This window comes from Lithobates pipiens, unplaced genomic scaffold (assembly GCF_037356315.1).
Source record: "Lithobates pipiens isolate NorthernLeopardFrog02 unplaced genomic scaffold, aLitPip1_a1.2 Scaffold_99, whole genome shotgun sequence".
Classification (NCBI taxonomy): domain Eukaryota; kingdom Metazoa; phylum Chordata; class Amphibia; order Anura; family Ranidae; genus Lithobates; species Lithobates pipiens.
This window is the reverse complement of record NW_027507922.1, coordinates 943,788-957,958: the sequence shown is the minus strand read 5'-3', so window position 1 is coordinate 957,958 and position 14,171 is coordinate 943,788. Positions and strand designations below refer to the sequence as shown.

Here is a 14,171-nt window from a genome sequence, read left to right as displayed (position 1 = left end):
TTTAAAATCCCTGTCACCCATCATAACTCTGCTTTATGAAAATTTGAGATGGTACCGATTTAGTCTCAAAACAAAACTCACTCTAATTGTTTGACATTTTGCCACTCAACCATAGTATAGTTACAGTGCCTTGCAAAAGTATTCACCCCTTGGCATTTTTCATGTTTTGTTGCCTCACAACCTGGAATTAACATGAATTGTTTGAGGATTTGCATAATTTAATGTACAGAACATTCCCACAACTTTGAAGATTTTATTTTTTTATTTTTTTATTGTGAAGCAAACAAATAGGACAAAATAACAGAAAAAGTCAATGTGCATAGCTATTCACCCCCCTAAACTCAATACTAGGGATGCACCGAATGTTTTTTTTGGTGCCGAAACCGATACCGAAAATGAAAAATACACTAGGCTGAAAACCGAAACCGATACCGAAACAGCACCGATACCAAAAATGACTGTTTTTAAAAAATATTTTTATATAGGAGAAGGTCAGAGACTGGGGACATGGTACAGGAGGTGGTCAGAGACTGGGGACATGGTACAGGAGGTGGTCAGAGACTGGCGACATGGTACAGGAGGTGGTCAGAGACTGGCAACATGGTACAGGAGGTGGTCAGAGACTGGCGACATTGTACAGGAGGTGGTCAGAGACTGGCGACATGGTACGGGAGGTGGTCAGAGACTGGCGACATGGTACAGGAGGTGGTCAGAGACTGAGGACATGGTACAGGAGGTGGTCAGAGACTGGGAACATGGTACAGGAGGTGATCAGAGACTGACGGCATGGTACAGGAGGTGGTCAGAGACTGGCGGCGTGGTACAGGAGGTGGTCAGAGACTGGCGGCGTGGTACAGGAAGTGGTCAGAGACTGGCGGCGTGGTACAGGAGGTGGTCAGAGACTGGCGGCGTGGTACAGGAGGTGGTCAGAGACTGGCGGCGTGGTACAGGAGGTGGCCAGAGACTGGCGGCGTGGTACAGGAGGTGGCCAGAGACTGGCGGCGTGGTACAGGAGGTGGTCAGAGACTGCATGCATGGTACAGGAGGTGGTCAGAGACTGCATGCATGGTACAGGAGGTGGTCAGAGACTGCATGCATGGTTCAGGAGGTGGTCAGAGACTGCATGCATGGTTCAGGAGGTGGTCAGAGACTGCATGCATGGTTCAGGAGGTGGTCAGAGACTGCATACATGGTTCAGGAGGTGGTCAGAGACTGCTGGCATGGTTCAGGAGGTGGTCGGAGACTGCTGGCATGGTTCAGGAGGTGGTCAGAGACTGGTGACATGGTACAGGAGGTGGTCAGAGACTGCATGCATGGTACAGGAGGTGGTCAGAGACTGGGGACATGGTACAGGAGATGGTCAGAGACAGAGGACGTGGTACAGGAGATGGTCAGAGACAGAGGACGTGGTACAAGAGGCGTCCCCCATTGCAGGCCAGTGTCCCCTATTGCAGCCAGTGTGCCTGTGCCCCATTGCAGCCAGTGTGTCTCATTGCAGCCAGTGTGTCCCAGTGTGTCCCATTTTGCAGCCAGTGTGTCCCATTTTGCAGCCAGTGTGTCCCATTTTGCAGCCAGTGTGCCTGCGTGCCATTTTGCAGCCAGCCTGTGCAGGGAAGAGAGCCGCCTCCGCTGCCTGTTTGATCGCAGCGCCGGGAACATCACAGCTTTCATTTCAATAGCTGTGTGTTCCCGGCCCCGCGCCGTCACACACAGCCCGGACAAGGGGGAGGGGCTGTGTGTGACGGCGCGCGGCCGGGAACACACAGCTATTGAAATGAAAGCTTTGATGTTCCCGGCGCTGTGATCAAACAGGCGGCGGAGGCGGCTCTCCTGCATTATACACCCCCCATGATGGGCGTCGCCAAGGGCGGGGGGCGGGGCCCCGCCCCCACCCAGGCCACGCCCTATTTTTGGCTCCATTGTCGGCCGTTTTTCTCTTTCGGAAAATTGCCGAAAAGGACATTTTCGGACGATATTTTTCGGCGGCCGAAATTTCGGTGCATCCCTACTCAATACTTTGTAGAGCCACCTTTTGCGGCCATCACAGCTCCAAGTCGCTTTGGATAAGTCTCTACGAGCTTGCCACATCTTACCACTGGGATTTTTGCCCATTTCTCCTTGCAAAACTGTTCCAGCTCTTTCAAGTTGGATGGTTTGCGCTTGTGAACAGCAATCTTTAAGTCTGACCACAAATTTTCTATTGTATTGAGGTGTGGGCTTTGACTAGGCCATTCCAACACATTTACCTTTCCCCTTAAACCACTCAAGTGTTGTTTTAGCAGTGTGTTTGGGGTCATTGTCCTACTGGAAGGTGAACCTCCATCCTAGCCTCAAATCACACAGAGTGGTACAGGTTTTACTCAAGAATATCCCATCTTTCCCTCAACTTTGACCAGTTTCCCAGTCCCGACTGCTGAAAAACATTCCCACAGCATGACGCTGCCACCACCATGTTGTGCACATGCCAATTATCAGTTTTTTATTTCTGAAAAATTGTTTTAGATATATATTTTTCTAATTTTGCTTCACTAACTTAGACAGAGAAGTTAGACTGAGAAAATTGAAAAGAATTTTTTTTTGTTGTGCCACATCCAATAGTGAAAAAAGCTAAGAAAAATGGTGGACTTTTGGAGGCATGTACACCAATAAGTATAACAAAAAAACAAAACGTATTAAATAAAATCATATCATGAAAGAATTGGACAACATAATACATATAGTACAAATGGTTGATCATCCATAAGTAATCTAGTTAGCCATAACATTTATTTCCCTAGGCTTTTAACAATGTATTCTATGCAGCCACAGATTTTTTAAGGCCCCAAAAAGAAGGTTTGCCTGGTGTGCACGAGAAAGGCACTGAGGCGGAATGCTAGCGCCCAAACTTAAGAAGAAAAAAAGAGTAGTAAAATATAATGAAAGTAATAATGATGAAGTAAAAAAGTACAGAAAATGTTAGGATAATAATTTATACTGATGATTAAAAATGTATATAGTATATTGAGAAAAAGGGGAGCGGCGGAATGGGGCCCCGCCCACTCCACCCACGACACAACAAGCTTCACCAGCGCACTGCGCGTGTGCGCTGGGTTAGAAAGATGGAGACTGGCAGTGCGCTGGTGAAGCTTGTTGTGTCGGTGGGTGGAGTGGTGGGGCCCGTTCCAACGCTCGTGTCTCTGACATGCGCAGTTGGGATGCCTTTTTTCTCCTCCTTCTCCATCAGCTGTTGCACATCGCTTGCAGTGGCTGATTGGAGGGGGAGGTCTATTTAAATCTTCAGTGACAGGTCCGCCAGCACTTCACAGCCGGGTCTGTGGAACACTGAACGGACGTTCAGTAAAGCTTCTCTCCAACTGCTCCAAGGTATGGACTACTGGTGCCCAAGACTGGATTGCATAATTAAGGTGTGGCCTGACCAGAGTATTGTAAAGTGGGAGAATTATTGTTTTATCTCTGGAGTTAATCCTCTTTTTAATGCATGCCAATATTCTGTTTGCTTTGCTTGCAGCAGCTTGGCATTGCGTGCCACTGCTGAGCCTATCATGCACTAGAACCCCCAGGTCCCTTGGGGTAGCCACGCTCACACCCATTGTGCATTTGCGATCGCAATACATACTCACATTGATGAGTTTTTTTAATTTTGTTTATTTTTGCTAGCACTTTCGTTCGTTTTTTAAACAGCATTTGTACTTTTTTTCTTATGACTTGGTGGAGTCGTTTTAAGCTCTTGAGTATTCGGCTTAAAATTTTTTTTGTTGAAATCATATCACACAATTTGGCGCATTTCTGTTTTTTTATGGTGACACGTCATTTGGAGACGTGCTGAGAGCATCCGTGCGGATCCGAAAATCACGGGACATCCGAACGATCGGGATAATCTCCGGCATCTGGTTATCGGGACTTCTATGTGATTGTCAGGTCACCTTGAGGCGAGGTGACAGGTGCACACTGTAGGATCAGGAGTGCACCGCAAGGTTGTGGACCCTACGGCTGACTGCTGCAGACGGGGGACAGATCCCACTGGGGTTAGAGCGCAAGATTCCCTGGGGCGCGGAGTCTAAGAGCCAGCAGGTGTTCACCAGCACCTCTGGTGGTGAGGATGGACTTGGCTGCAACTGGCTCCAGGTCTCAACCCCCAGGGTCCCCCAGCTCACACCCACAGTAGGCAACAGGAGGATAGGGATGGTGAGGGACAAAGCCAAGGTTGGGGCCACAAGCAGACAAGAATAGTCGGGACACGCCAAAAGGTCAGGATCACAGGCAAACAGGGATAGTCAAAACACGCCAAAGTCGGTAACGGAAAACAGTAGAAGAGCACACGGCAGGAAACAGGAAGCTAACACACAAAGGAATACACAATGGTTGATCAGCACTGATGGCCTGCAGTGCACAGGTTAATATAGGGCTCCCTGATAGGCCTGGGGTGAAGCCATGCTTAGAGGAGAGGTTATAAAAACCACCAGGTGGAAGTGGCTGTCCTCGTAGTCTGAACACATGAGGGGAGGTAAGCAAACACAGGAAGATCACTGCATAACCATGACAGTACCCTCCCTCTTACGAGGCCTCCCCCTCCCCCGCCTGGGTCCAGGCTTAAAGGGAAACTCCAGATGGAACCTCCTTAACAGACAGGGAGCAAAGACCTCAGATGCAGTGATCCAAGACCTCTCCTCAGGACACAACCCTTTCCAAAGTACGAGGTACTGAAGAATGCCTTTACAGAGCCGGAAATCCAAAACTTGACTAACCTCGTATTTTAGATTATCCTCAGAGACCGAAACAGAGGTAGGGAGAGGACGAGAGGACTTGAGGACTAAAGGCTTTTTAGGAATGGGTAAGGGCATCAGAAGATCAGGAGTCTGAGCAGGGTCCCCCACACCCTTAAAGATGAGCTGGGAATCCATAACAGGACCACCAGACTGGGCAGAGGTCAGTGGATCCCTGAGGTCAGGTTGGTTAGAAAGTGACATATCACAAGAGTCAAGTTGGATAGCTGAAACACAAACAGAATGCAGAGAACCCTAAGAAAAAGATTGAAAAGCCCTCCTGGCTGAATGAAGTATTCTATCCAAAGGATGGATTGAGCCTCTTAAACGGGTTTGAACGGACATAGTAGCAGTAGGGTGAGGCCAGGTCACAGAAGGTCCTGAACAAGAAGCAGGAAGCTCATTGGGCATGGGCTGGACTGACATAACTGGTGCAGAGGTCGACTGAATAGTATTGTCAGGTGTAGCGACCATCTCAATCGAATCACAGGGCATAGCAACTGTGGAACTTGCAGACGAGTTAGCCTGGCTGTGCGTCCAAGCGAGATTAGGGACAGACAAAGGTAAATGGTTATGCGAACTGGAGTGAATGATCGACTCAGGTTCATAGGTGGGCCCCTCATCCAGAGTACCACATGACCTAGAGAGTGCATTAGTCTGACTATTGCAGGACGCATCCCAGAGATTGCTATATACAGCGGGAAGAGCAAAAGATACTGGGATGGTGTTAACAGGAAATTTCTCCTTTGGAATACCCTTGAGTAGGCAGGAAGAGGAACAGGAGGAACCCCAAGCCAGGATCTGACCGGCAGACCAGTCAACGTGTGGAGAATGGAGCCGTAACCAAGGAAGACCTAATATGATAGGAGATGAAGCCTTAGGTAAGACAAGGAAGGATATCCACTCCTGGTGGAGTGTCCCTACTGACATCTTAACAGGAAGAGTCTGGAAGCGGATAGGGCCCCCTGGGAGAACAGTGCCATCAATCGACAAGACCACCAATGGCGTTGTAAGGGGCAAAAGGTGCGATTCTTGGGTCTCAAGTCTGCGAACTAAGCTCCGCAATGGATCATCTGCAGGGAAAGGCACGTCAGCCGGGTCCATGGCTGATCAAACTGTCAGGTCACCTTGAGGCGAGGTGACAGGTGCACACCGTAGGATCAGGAGTGCACCGCAAGGGTGTGGACCCTACGGCTGACTGCTGCAGACGGGGGACAGATCTCACTGGGGTTAGAGTGTAAGATTCCCTGGGGTGTGGAGTCTAAGAGCCAGCAGGTGTTCACCAGCACCTCTGGTGGTGAGGATGGACTTGGCTGCAACTGGCTCCAGGTCGCGACCCCCAGGGTCCCCCAGCTCCCACCCACAGTAGGCAACAGGTGGATAGGGATGGTGAGGGACAAAGCCAAGGTCGAGGCCACAAGCAGACAAGAATATTCGGGGACACGCCAAAAGGTCAGGATCACAGGCAAACAGGGATAGTCAAAACACACCAAAGTCGGTAACGGAAACCAGTAGAAGAGCACACGGCAGGAAACAGGAAGCTAACACACAAAGGAATACACAATGGTTGATCAGCACTGATGGCCTGCAGTGCACAGGTTAATATAGGGCTCCCTGATAGGCCTGGGGTGGAGCCATGCTTAGAGGAGAGGTTATAAAAACCACCAGGTGGAAGTGGCTGGCCTCTTAGTCTGAACACATGAGGGGAGGTAAGCAAACACAGGAAGATCACTGCATAACCATGACAGTGATCTGTGATCGAATTTGCGCAGTTTGACCTCCCCTAACAGGGGGGTCACTGGGAATCTGGTAAGCCTCCATCTATTAGTGGTGTTTAGAGGTGACGGGTCCACGTGGTCAAGTACAATTTCATTGAATAAACAAGTTTCAGTTATTTCTACAGTTACTTTATATATACACTGGACATTACTTATATTTTTGTATTAATTTACATATGGACATTTGAACTCACAATTCGTTTTTTATATTAATTTATTGGACACTTGAGTTAAAAAAAAATAAAAAATCCATAATATTTTTTCACAGCATTTGTTTCACAGTTTTTTCTGATATCATTTTTTTGCACATTTTTTTAGGTCACATTCACATTTAGTGGCCAAGCGCTGCACTTTTTTTCTTTTATTTTCTTTGTGCCCAGTATCCTGGTTATGGTGTTCAGCTGCTGATTTTTTATTGTTTTCTTACAAAGCGCACATTTTTTCTAGTTTTTATAAATTAAATAGGATTGGTCCCAGGGCAGAACCTTGCTTCCATACTTCCCATTGATCACTACCCTCTGAACACGTCCCTGTAGCCAATTTTCCATCCATGTACTCACCCCATGGTCCATGCCGACAGACCTTAGTTTGTACAGTAAACGTTTATGGGGATCTGCATCAAATGCCTTTGCAAAATCAAAATACACCACATCTACGAGCCTTCCTAGATGGCAGCTCACTACCTCATAGAAGAAAGCCTTGACCCTAATAAGAATCAGAAACATACCCCACAAGGGTAACTCAGGCACCCTAATTCAATCATTATAGAAAGTGTCAATGTAGTATATGATTACCAAGAACATGGTGGGAGGTGTGAATGTTTGTAAAACCACTCTGTAGATTATAAACCACACTGTTTATAATCCAATCATTATAAAATCTGAATATCCAAACAAAAGAACTCGCTGCTCCAGGTGAGACAGAAAGCCTAATGATATCACAGGTATCTGTCTCAGCTCGCCTCCGCATATGATCAACACTGAAGAAATGGCTGAACTTCAAGATCCATCAAAATTCTTATTTAATAAAGAACATCCCAAGTGTTAGACAGTTCAAATGGTTTACCATTTGAACTGTCTATAACACTTGGGATGTTCTATATTAAATAAGAATTTTGATGGATCTTGGAGTGCAGCCATTTCTTCAGTGTTGATTATAAAATCTGAGACATGAGTTAACCACTAGCATTGCATTGCTGAATGGAGTGAACTGCCAGAATGTCATGGTAGAGACTGTAAAATGTGGGTGACTGGTGATGTAAAGGTCCTCATTGCTGTTTAGGGATGTTGTTCCAGTTTAACGTAGATGCCTTATTTCACACCTCCTTCTTAATTACAATTTATGTCAAGGCAAAAAAAACATATGCTACATATCTACATGACCATAGCCCCATGTTTTAATCCTTTAAAAGAGCACACATTTTGATATGCCAGAAATGCATTCAGGTCTTAAAGTGGCTGTAAGCCCATATACCCAGTGAAGTGACTGGCCTCAGGTGATACACAGATGAAACAAATCCTCCTACGTTGTACCTGTCTATCTGCAGTTTTCACTTCTCCACATTACATCCTTTCAAAGTGCTGAATTATAGTTGGCTAGCTCTCCACCCCTTTTTTATGTTAGCTCAAAATTATACTCTGCAGAGCTCAGTAAGGAGCGCTCAGAGCTGATTGGAGGGAAGGGAAGGGACACTCCCCCCCCCCCGTTTACACAGCACACAGGAACAGAGCTGAGACTGTAAATTAGCTGGAGGTCCCTCCCCTTTCAGCATTTTTTTCTTGGTGTCAGGAAAACTTATCAGAAGTGACTCATTTATAGCAGAACGGTGAAGCAGTAGACAAAAGTGACACTTAGTGCTCCTAATTGAGACAAGTACGCACTGTAGAGGAATATGCTTTGTTCATATTTGATGGCCGACACCATATGCCTTTTTTGTTGACTGAGAATTGTCAACCATGCCCTATGTCTCTTGCAAAACTTCTCAACATCAAACTCTCCAATCCAGACAACATAAAGGATAATTATTCTGCAGTCTTTGATAAGAACTAGGAAGGGTCTTTAACCCCCTCCCACCTGGCCTATTGTAAGATGATGGCCAAGAGGTAGCCCTGTTATCCTAGGACATCATATGATGTCCTCCCTGGATCGTGCCCTGCATGTACCCAACATGCCACGCTCCAGCACAATCTGTCACCTGTTGTGTCCAGCTGACACTGCAGATGACAGATCACTGTACCGGCCTGCTGCCAGTACCATGTAATCGCTGCGGCTAATCACAGCAGATCACATGACAGTTGTACACAATGAAAGGCTTTGATTCATGCCTTTCATTGTGTACTTTTGTGATGAGCTCCGATTGGTCACAGATAGGGATGAGGCGAACGCCCTCTGGTTCGGTTCGCACCAGAACTTACGAACGGACCCCAAATTCATACGAACTTTAGAACCCCATTGAAGTCTATGGGACTCGAACATTCGAAATTAAAAGTGCTAATTTTAACAGCTAATATGCAAGATGCTGTCCTAAAAAGGGTTTGGGGACCTGGCTCCTGCCCCAGGGGACATGGGTCAATGCCTAAAATGTTTTTAAAAATGGCCGTTTTGGCGGGAGCACTGATTTTAATGACGATTAAAGTGAAAAAAAAGTGAAATATTCCTTTAAATATCGTGCCTGGGGGGTGTCTGCAGTATGCCTGTGAAGTGCCACGTGTTTCCCCTGTTTAGAACAGTCCCTGCACAAAATGACATTTAACGGAAATAACGTCATTTAAAACTGCTTGCGGGTTTTAATGTTATATCTGGTTCCTGCAATATGGTTGAAAATCATTGAGAAAAATGGCATGGGTAGCCCTCCCTGCCCATTGCCAGCCCCTTTTGGGTCTTGTACGCATATTAAGGGGAGCCCCGTACCCATATTAAAAAAAAGGAAATATGTGTGGCCCCAAGGCCCTATATACTCAGAACAGCAGTATACAGGCAAACAAGACAGGGACTGTGTAGGTTTGTTGTGTTAAGTTGAATCTGTTTGTAATTTTCAACTGGTACGTTTTTAAAGTGTAGCTCCAGTCAAAAAAACTATTTTTAAGCTTTTTGGAAAACATAGGGAAGGGTTATCATCCCTGTATAATTTGTTTTGCCGTCCGTCTTTTTTCATCTCACTTGCTGTTGTCTCCTTCCGTTTGCAAGTAGGAGATGTTTGTAAGTTGGATGTTTGAAAGTAGGGGCCTGCCCTATATGCTCTGCAGAAATGGCGGAACAAGGTGTTGGTTTTGCCACAACATTGTAAGCCCTCAAAGTGACTCTTGGTGGGCGCTGGAGCGCCCTGCTGTGAACGATTATATCGAGAATTGTAATTATATGCCATTGTTGAACAGTGGTAGAAAAATTGACCTTTGGTGGTTGTGGTGCTGGTGCCACAACACTATAAGTCCTTACAGTTACTCTGGGTGGGCACAGGAACGGGCCCTCCTGTGAAATATTATATCAAGAATTGTAATTACATGTCCCTGTTAAACAGGGGCAGAAAAATTGGGCCTTAGGCACTGGTGCTGGTGCCACGACACTGCAACCTCTCCCATATACTCTAGTTTTAGTGCAGGAATTAGCCCTGCTGCAAAGCATTGCATCAAAAATTTGTAATTAAACGCCCCTGTTAAGCAGGGGCAGAAAAATTGGGCTGATGGCATCACCCAGAACCAGAAATGTTCTTCCAACATATCAGGGGAGGAGAAAGAGGACAGACAATCAACATAACAGGACAGTCACTCAGCATCAGCACAGGCAGTCTTGAAGGGATGTGATATTTCAAAAAAAAATATTCGGTTACATCAGCTTCAGGTGCTTGGTAGCTGTGGGTGATCCAAGACTGATTCATCCTGATGAAGGTCAGTCGATCAACTGATTCGGTGGACAGGCGCACCCTGTGATCGGTAACAAAGCCACCAGCAGCACTGAAGGTGCGTTCCGAAAGAACGCTGGATGCAGGACAGGCCAGTAGGTCAATTGCATACTGTGCAAGCTCTGGCCAGTGATCCATCCTCAAGACCCAGTAATCCAGAGGATTTTCGGTGGGAAAGGTGTCCAAGTCTGACCTTGTCCATAGGTATTCCTGCACCATGTAAATCAGACGCTGGCGATGGTTGCTGGAACCGATCATACTTTGGGGCTGCGGACTAAAAAATTGTCTGAACGCATCGGTCAGAGGGCCACCTTCACCACTCCCTCTTTGACTGACCGAAGCCTCAGCAACGCGTTGTCCAGGACCCAGAGTTTGTTACCTCCCAGTCTCTGGGAACGCGTTGCACAGACCTTTCTGCAAGGCCTCCCGGAGATGTCTCATCCTCTGCTCCCTCTGCGATGGCAAGATAAGGTCGGCAACCTTACCCTTGTACCGTGGATCAAGGAGAGTGGCCAGCCAGTAATAGTCCCTCTCCTTGATCCGAAGAATACGAGGATCCTTCCGCAGGCTTTACAGGATCAGGGAGGCCATGCAGCGTAGGTTAGCTGAGGCATTCAGTCCGGAGTCCACTGGGTCACTAAGGATCCGCAGCTTCCTCCTCCCAGCCACGTACAAGTCCACGGGTTTCTTGGGACTGTAAATCATCCCTACAAGACTGCTGATGCTGAGTGCCAGCCTCCACCTCCATGCTGACACAATCATCCTCCTCCTCCTCCTCCTCCTCCTCATCCTCTTCCTGTGTGATGGGTGGCACAGCAGGAACACTGTCTGGATAAAGGGGGCCTTGAGAGGCAAAGAAGTCCTCCTCTTCCTGCCTCTGTTCTGCCTCAAGTGCCCTGTCCATTATTCCACGCAGTATATGCTCCAAGAGGTGGACAAGAGGTACAGTGTCACTGATGCATGCACTGTCACTGCCCACCATCCTTGTGACCTCCTCAAACGGTGACAGGACAGTGCATGCATCCCTGATCATGCCCCACTGGCGTGGTGAGAAAAAACCGAGCTCCCCTGACCCTGTCCTGGTGCCGTAGTCGCACAGGTACTCATTGATGGCCCTCTGCTGCGTCATGGCATCGTTTTGCCTGCGTACTTGCGTAGCCCCTGGAACGCCTACGGAGCACCGCTGGTTCTGAGGACAGAGCACTGGAAGAGGCCATGGAGGAAGAAGAAGAGGAGGGGGTGGAGGAGAGAGGTGTGTCACAACCAATAGTAGCATTTTGGAGGCCTGGTGGCAGAACAACCTCCAACACTACTGCACCTTGTCCTGCATCCTTCCCAGCTGCCAGAAGAGTGACCCAATGGGCCGTGAAAGACAGGTAACGTCCCTGTCCATGCCTGCTGGACCATGAGTCAGCGGTAATATGCACCTTACCGCTGACCGTCCTGTCCAGCGAGGCAAGGACATTGCCTTCCACATGCCGGTAGAGAGCCGGAATCGCCTTCCGTGAGAAAAAGTGGCGTTTGGGGACCTGCCACTGAGGAACCGCACATTGTACAAACTCACGGAAGGGGGCCGAGTCTACCAACTGAAAAGGCAGCAGTTGAAGTGCTAGCAATTTAGCCAAGCTAGCATTCAACCGCTGGGCATGTGGATGGCTGGGAGTGAACTTCTTTCGCCGGTCCAGCAGCTGGGGCAGGGACATTTGCCTGCTATAATCGGACGTGGGTGTACTGCTAGCAGAGTGTCCGGAAGCACTTGGCTGTGACACACCTAATTCTACACCTTCATTCCTCTCAGAGCAGGTTTCAGAGAGGACTGAAGGTCTAGTGGGGTTGGAGATGCCAGCTGATGAGGAGCAAGGAGAGGTCCGCTTTGTTCTTTGGTGTGGGTCTTTGAGGTACGCTTGCCAACGAGCTGCATGGCAGGTCAACATATGTCTGGTCAAGCATGTGGTGCCCAAGCGGCTGATGTTTTGGCCAGGTGAGATACGCTTGAGACATATGTTGCAAATAGCAGCGGTGCAATCTGATGCACTCGTCTCAAAAAAGGCCCACACCAAAGAACTTTTAGAATAATGCGCAGAGGCTGCGCCCTGCACAGGCGGAGCTCTGCGGTGTGATTCAGTCGGTGTGCTGCCCCTAAGCTGTCCCCCGGAGGGCATCCTGCCTCGTTGGACATGTGCCTCCTCCTCCTCTCTCCTACCAGGCACCCACGTGGAGTCAGTTCCCCTCATCATCCCCTCCCTCTTCATCGCTGGAGCAAACCTGGCAGTATGCTGCAGCTTGTGGAACATGACTGCCAGATTGCTGTCCTTCTTGAGCATCCCCTCTCTCTGCATTCACGCTACTGCCTTCCTCTAGCTGAGTATCATCATCAGAGCCTACAAAACACTGGGCATCCTCCTGGAGCATGTACCCAACACTGTGCTCAAAGAGTTCAGGAGACTCCTCAGGAGGACGTGGTGGGTCTAGGGAAGGAGTCACTGATGATGACATTGAGAGGAGGGAAGACGATGCGTTGGCAGCTGCTTTGCTAGTACCCTGAGCCTGGGTGAGAGAGGATGAGGAGGATGAAGAGGGCTTGGTCATCCACTCTACCAAGTCGTTGGCATGTTGCGGCTCAACATGTCCAGCTGCCGAAAAGAAGGACAAGCGTGTCCCATGGCCACGTGCTGATGATGACGATGCACCGCGTCCACGACCAGCAGTGTTGTTTCTAGACACAGAGCCTGCTTGCCCTCTTTTATCAGCTCGCGCCTGTCTGCCTCTCCTTGCTGGCCTTCCAGACATGGTAATGGCCTAAAGGGAGTTGGGAAAACCAGCAATTGGGTAGTGTATATTGTGCTGGAGGCACACACAACTTCCACTAACTCCTGCAGATGGCAGATGGCTCAAATAGAGAAGAGCTATGTAGGTGGATATAGCGGTGTATACTGGGTTCAGAGCACGCAGACAGCACGCACAATCTCCTAACACTGACTGAAAGCTCTATTTAAAACGAGCAAGATAGTTAGCTATATAGGTGGATATAACGGTGTATACTGGGTTCAGAGCACACAGACAGCACGCACAGTCTCCTACCACTGACTGCAAGCTCTATTTAAAACGAGCAAGATAGTTAGCTATATAGGTGGATATAGCGGTGTATACTGGGTTCAGAGCACGCAGATAGCACGCACAATCTCCTAACACTAACTGAAAGCTCTATGTAAAACGAGCAAGATAGTTAGCTATATAGGTGGAGGTTTTTATTTAAAAAAAATGCTGCCAGTTGTATTTACAAAACAAAGACAAATACTCATTTTTGAAAAGAAGAAAGGAAAACCAACTTAAACAGACTTAATAAAATAGAAAAGAAAACATGCTTTCTTCACCAGCTTAAAAGAAAAGTCACTCGGATTAGAACAGTTTATCTACAATAACAACCTATCTATATACACTACACACCCTTTATAGACAGGAACGTAACGAAACCATCAGTGCCTACCATGCTTTTAAAATTAGATTGCCCAAAAAACTAAACGTGAGGCACAGGACAGACAGACCCACCACCTAGGGAAAAAGAAGGGGGAGGATCATCAAGGTGGCCGGAAAGAAAAGCCTCTCCACAATCTGGCACACCTTTCCCTGCCTGTTCTTTCTCCCTCAAGATACCTCACCTTCACCAATTCCCGATAGATATCACCCACCACCTCATGCACGGGCAGGAACTTGCCCCTAGTGGACACTAAG

The 14,171-nt window shown here is 47.9% G+C and overlaps 1 protein-coding gene across 1 annotated transcript in view; it reads right to left on the bottom strand.

Annotated features, from left to right (window-relative positions):
* The window catches only part of LOC143973784 (transient receptor potential cation channel subfamily M member 5-like), a 235,194-nt gene that overhangs the window by 161,893 nt on the left and 59,130 nt on the right, over window positions 1-14,171 (bottom strand). The window lies entirely within an intron of this gene.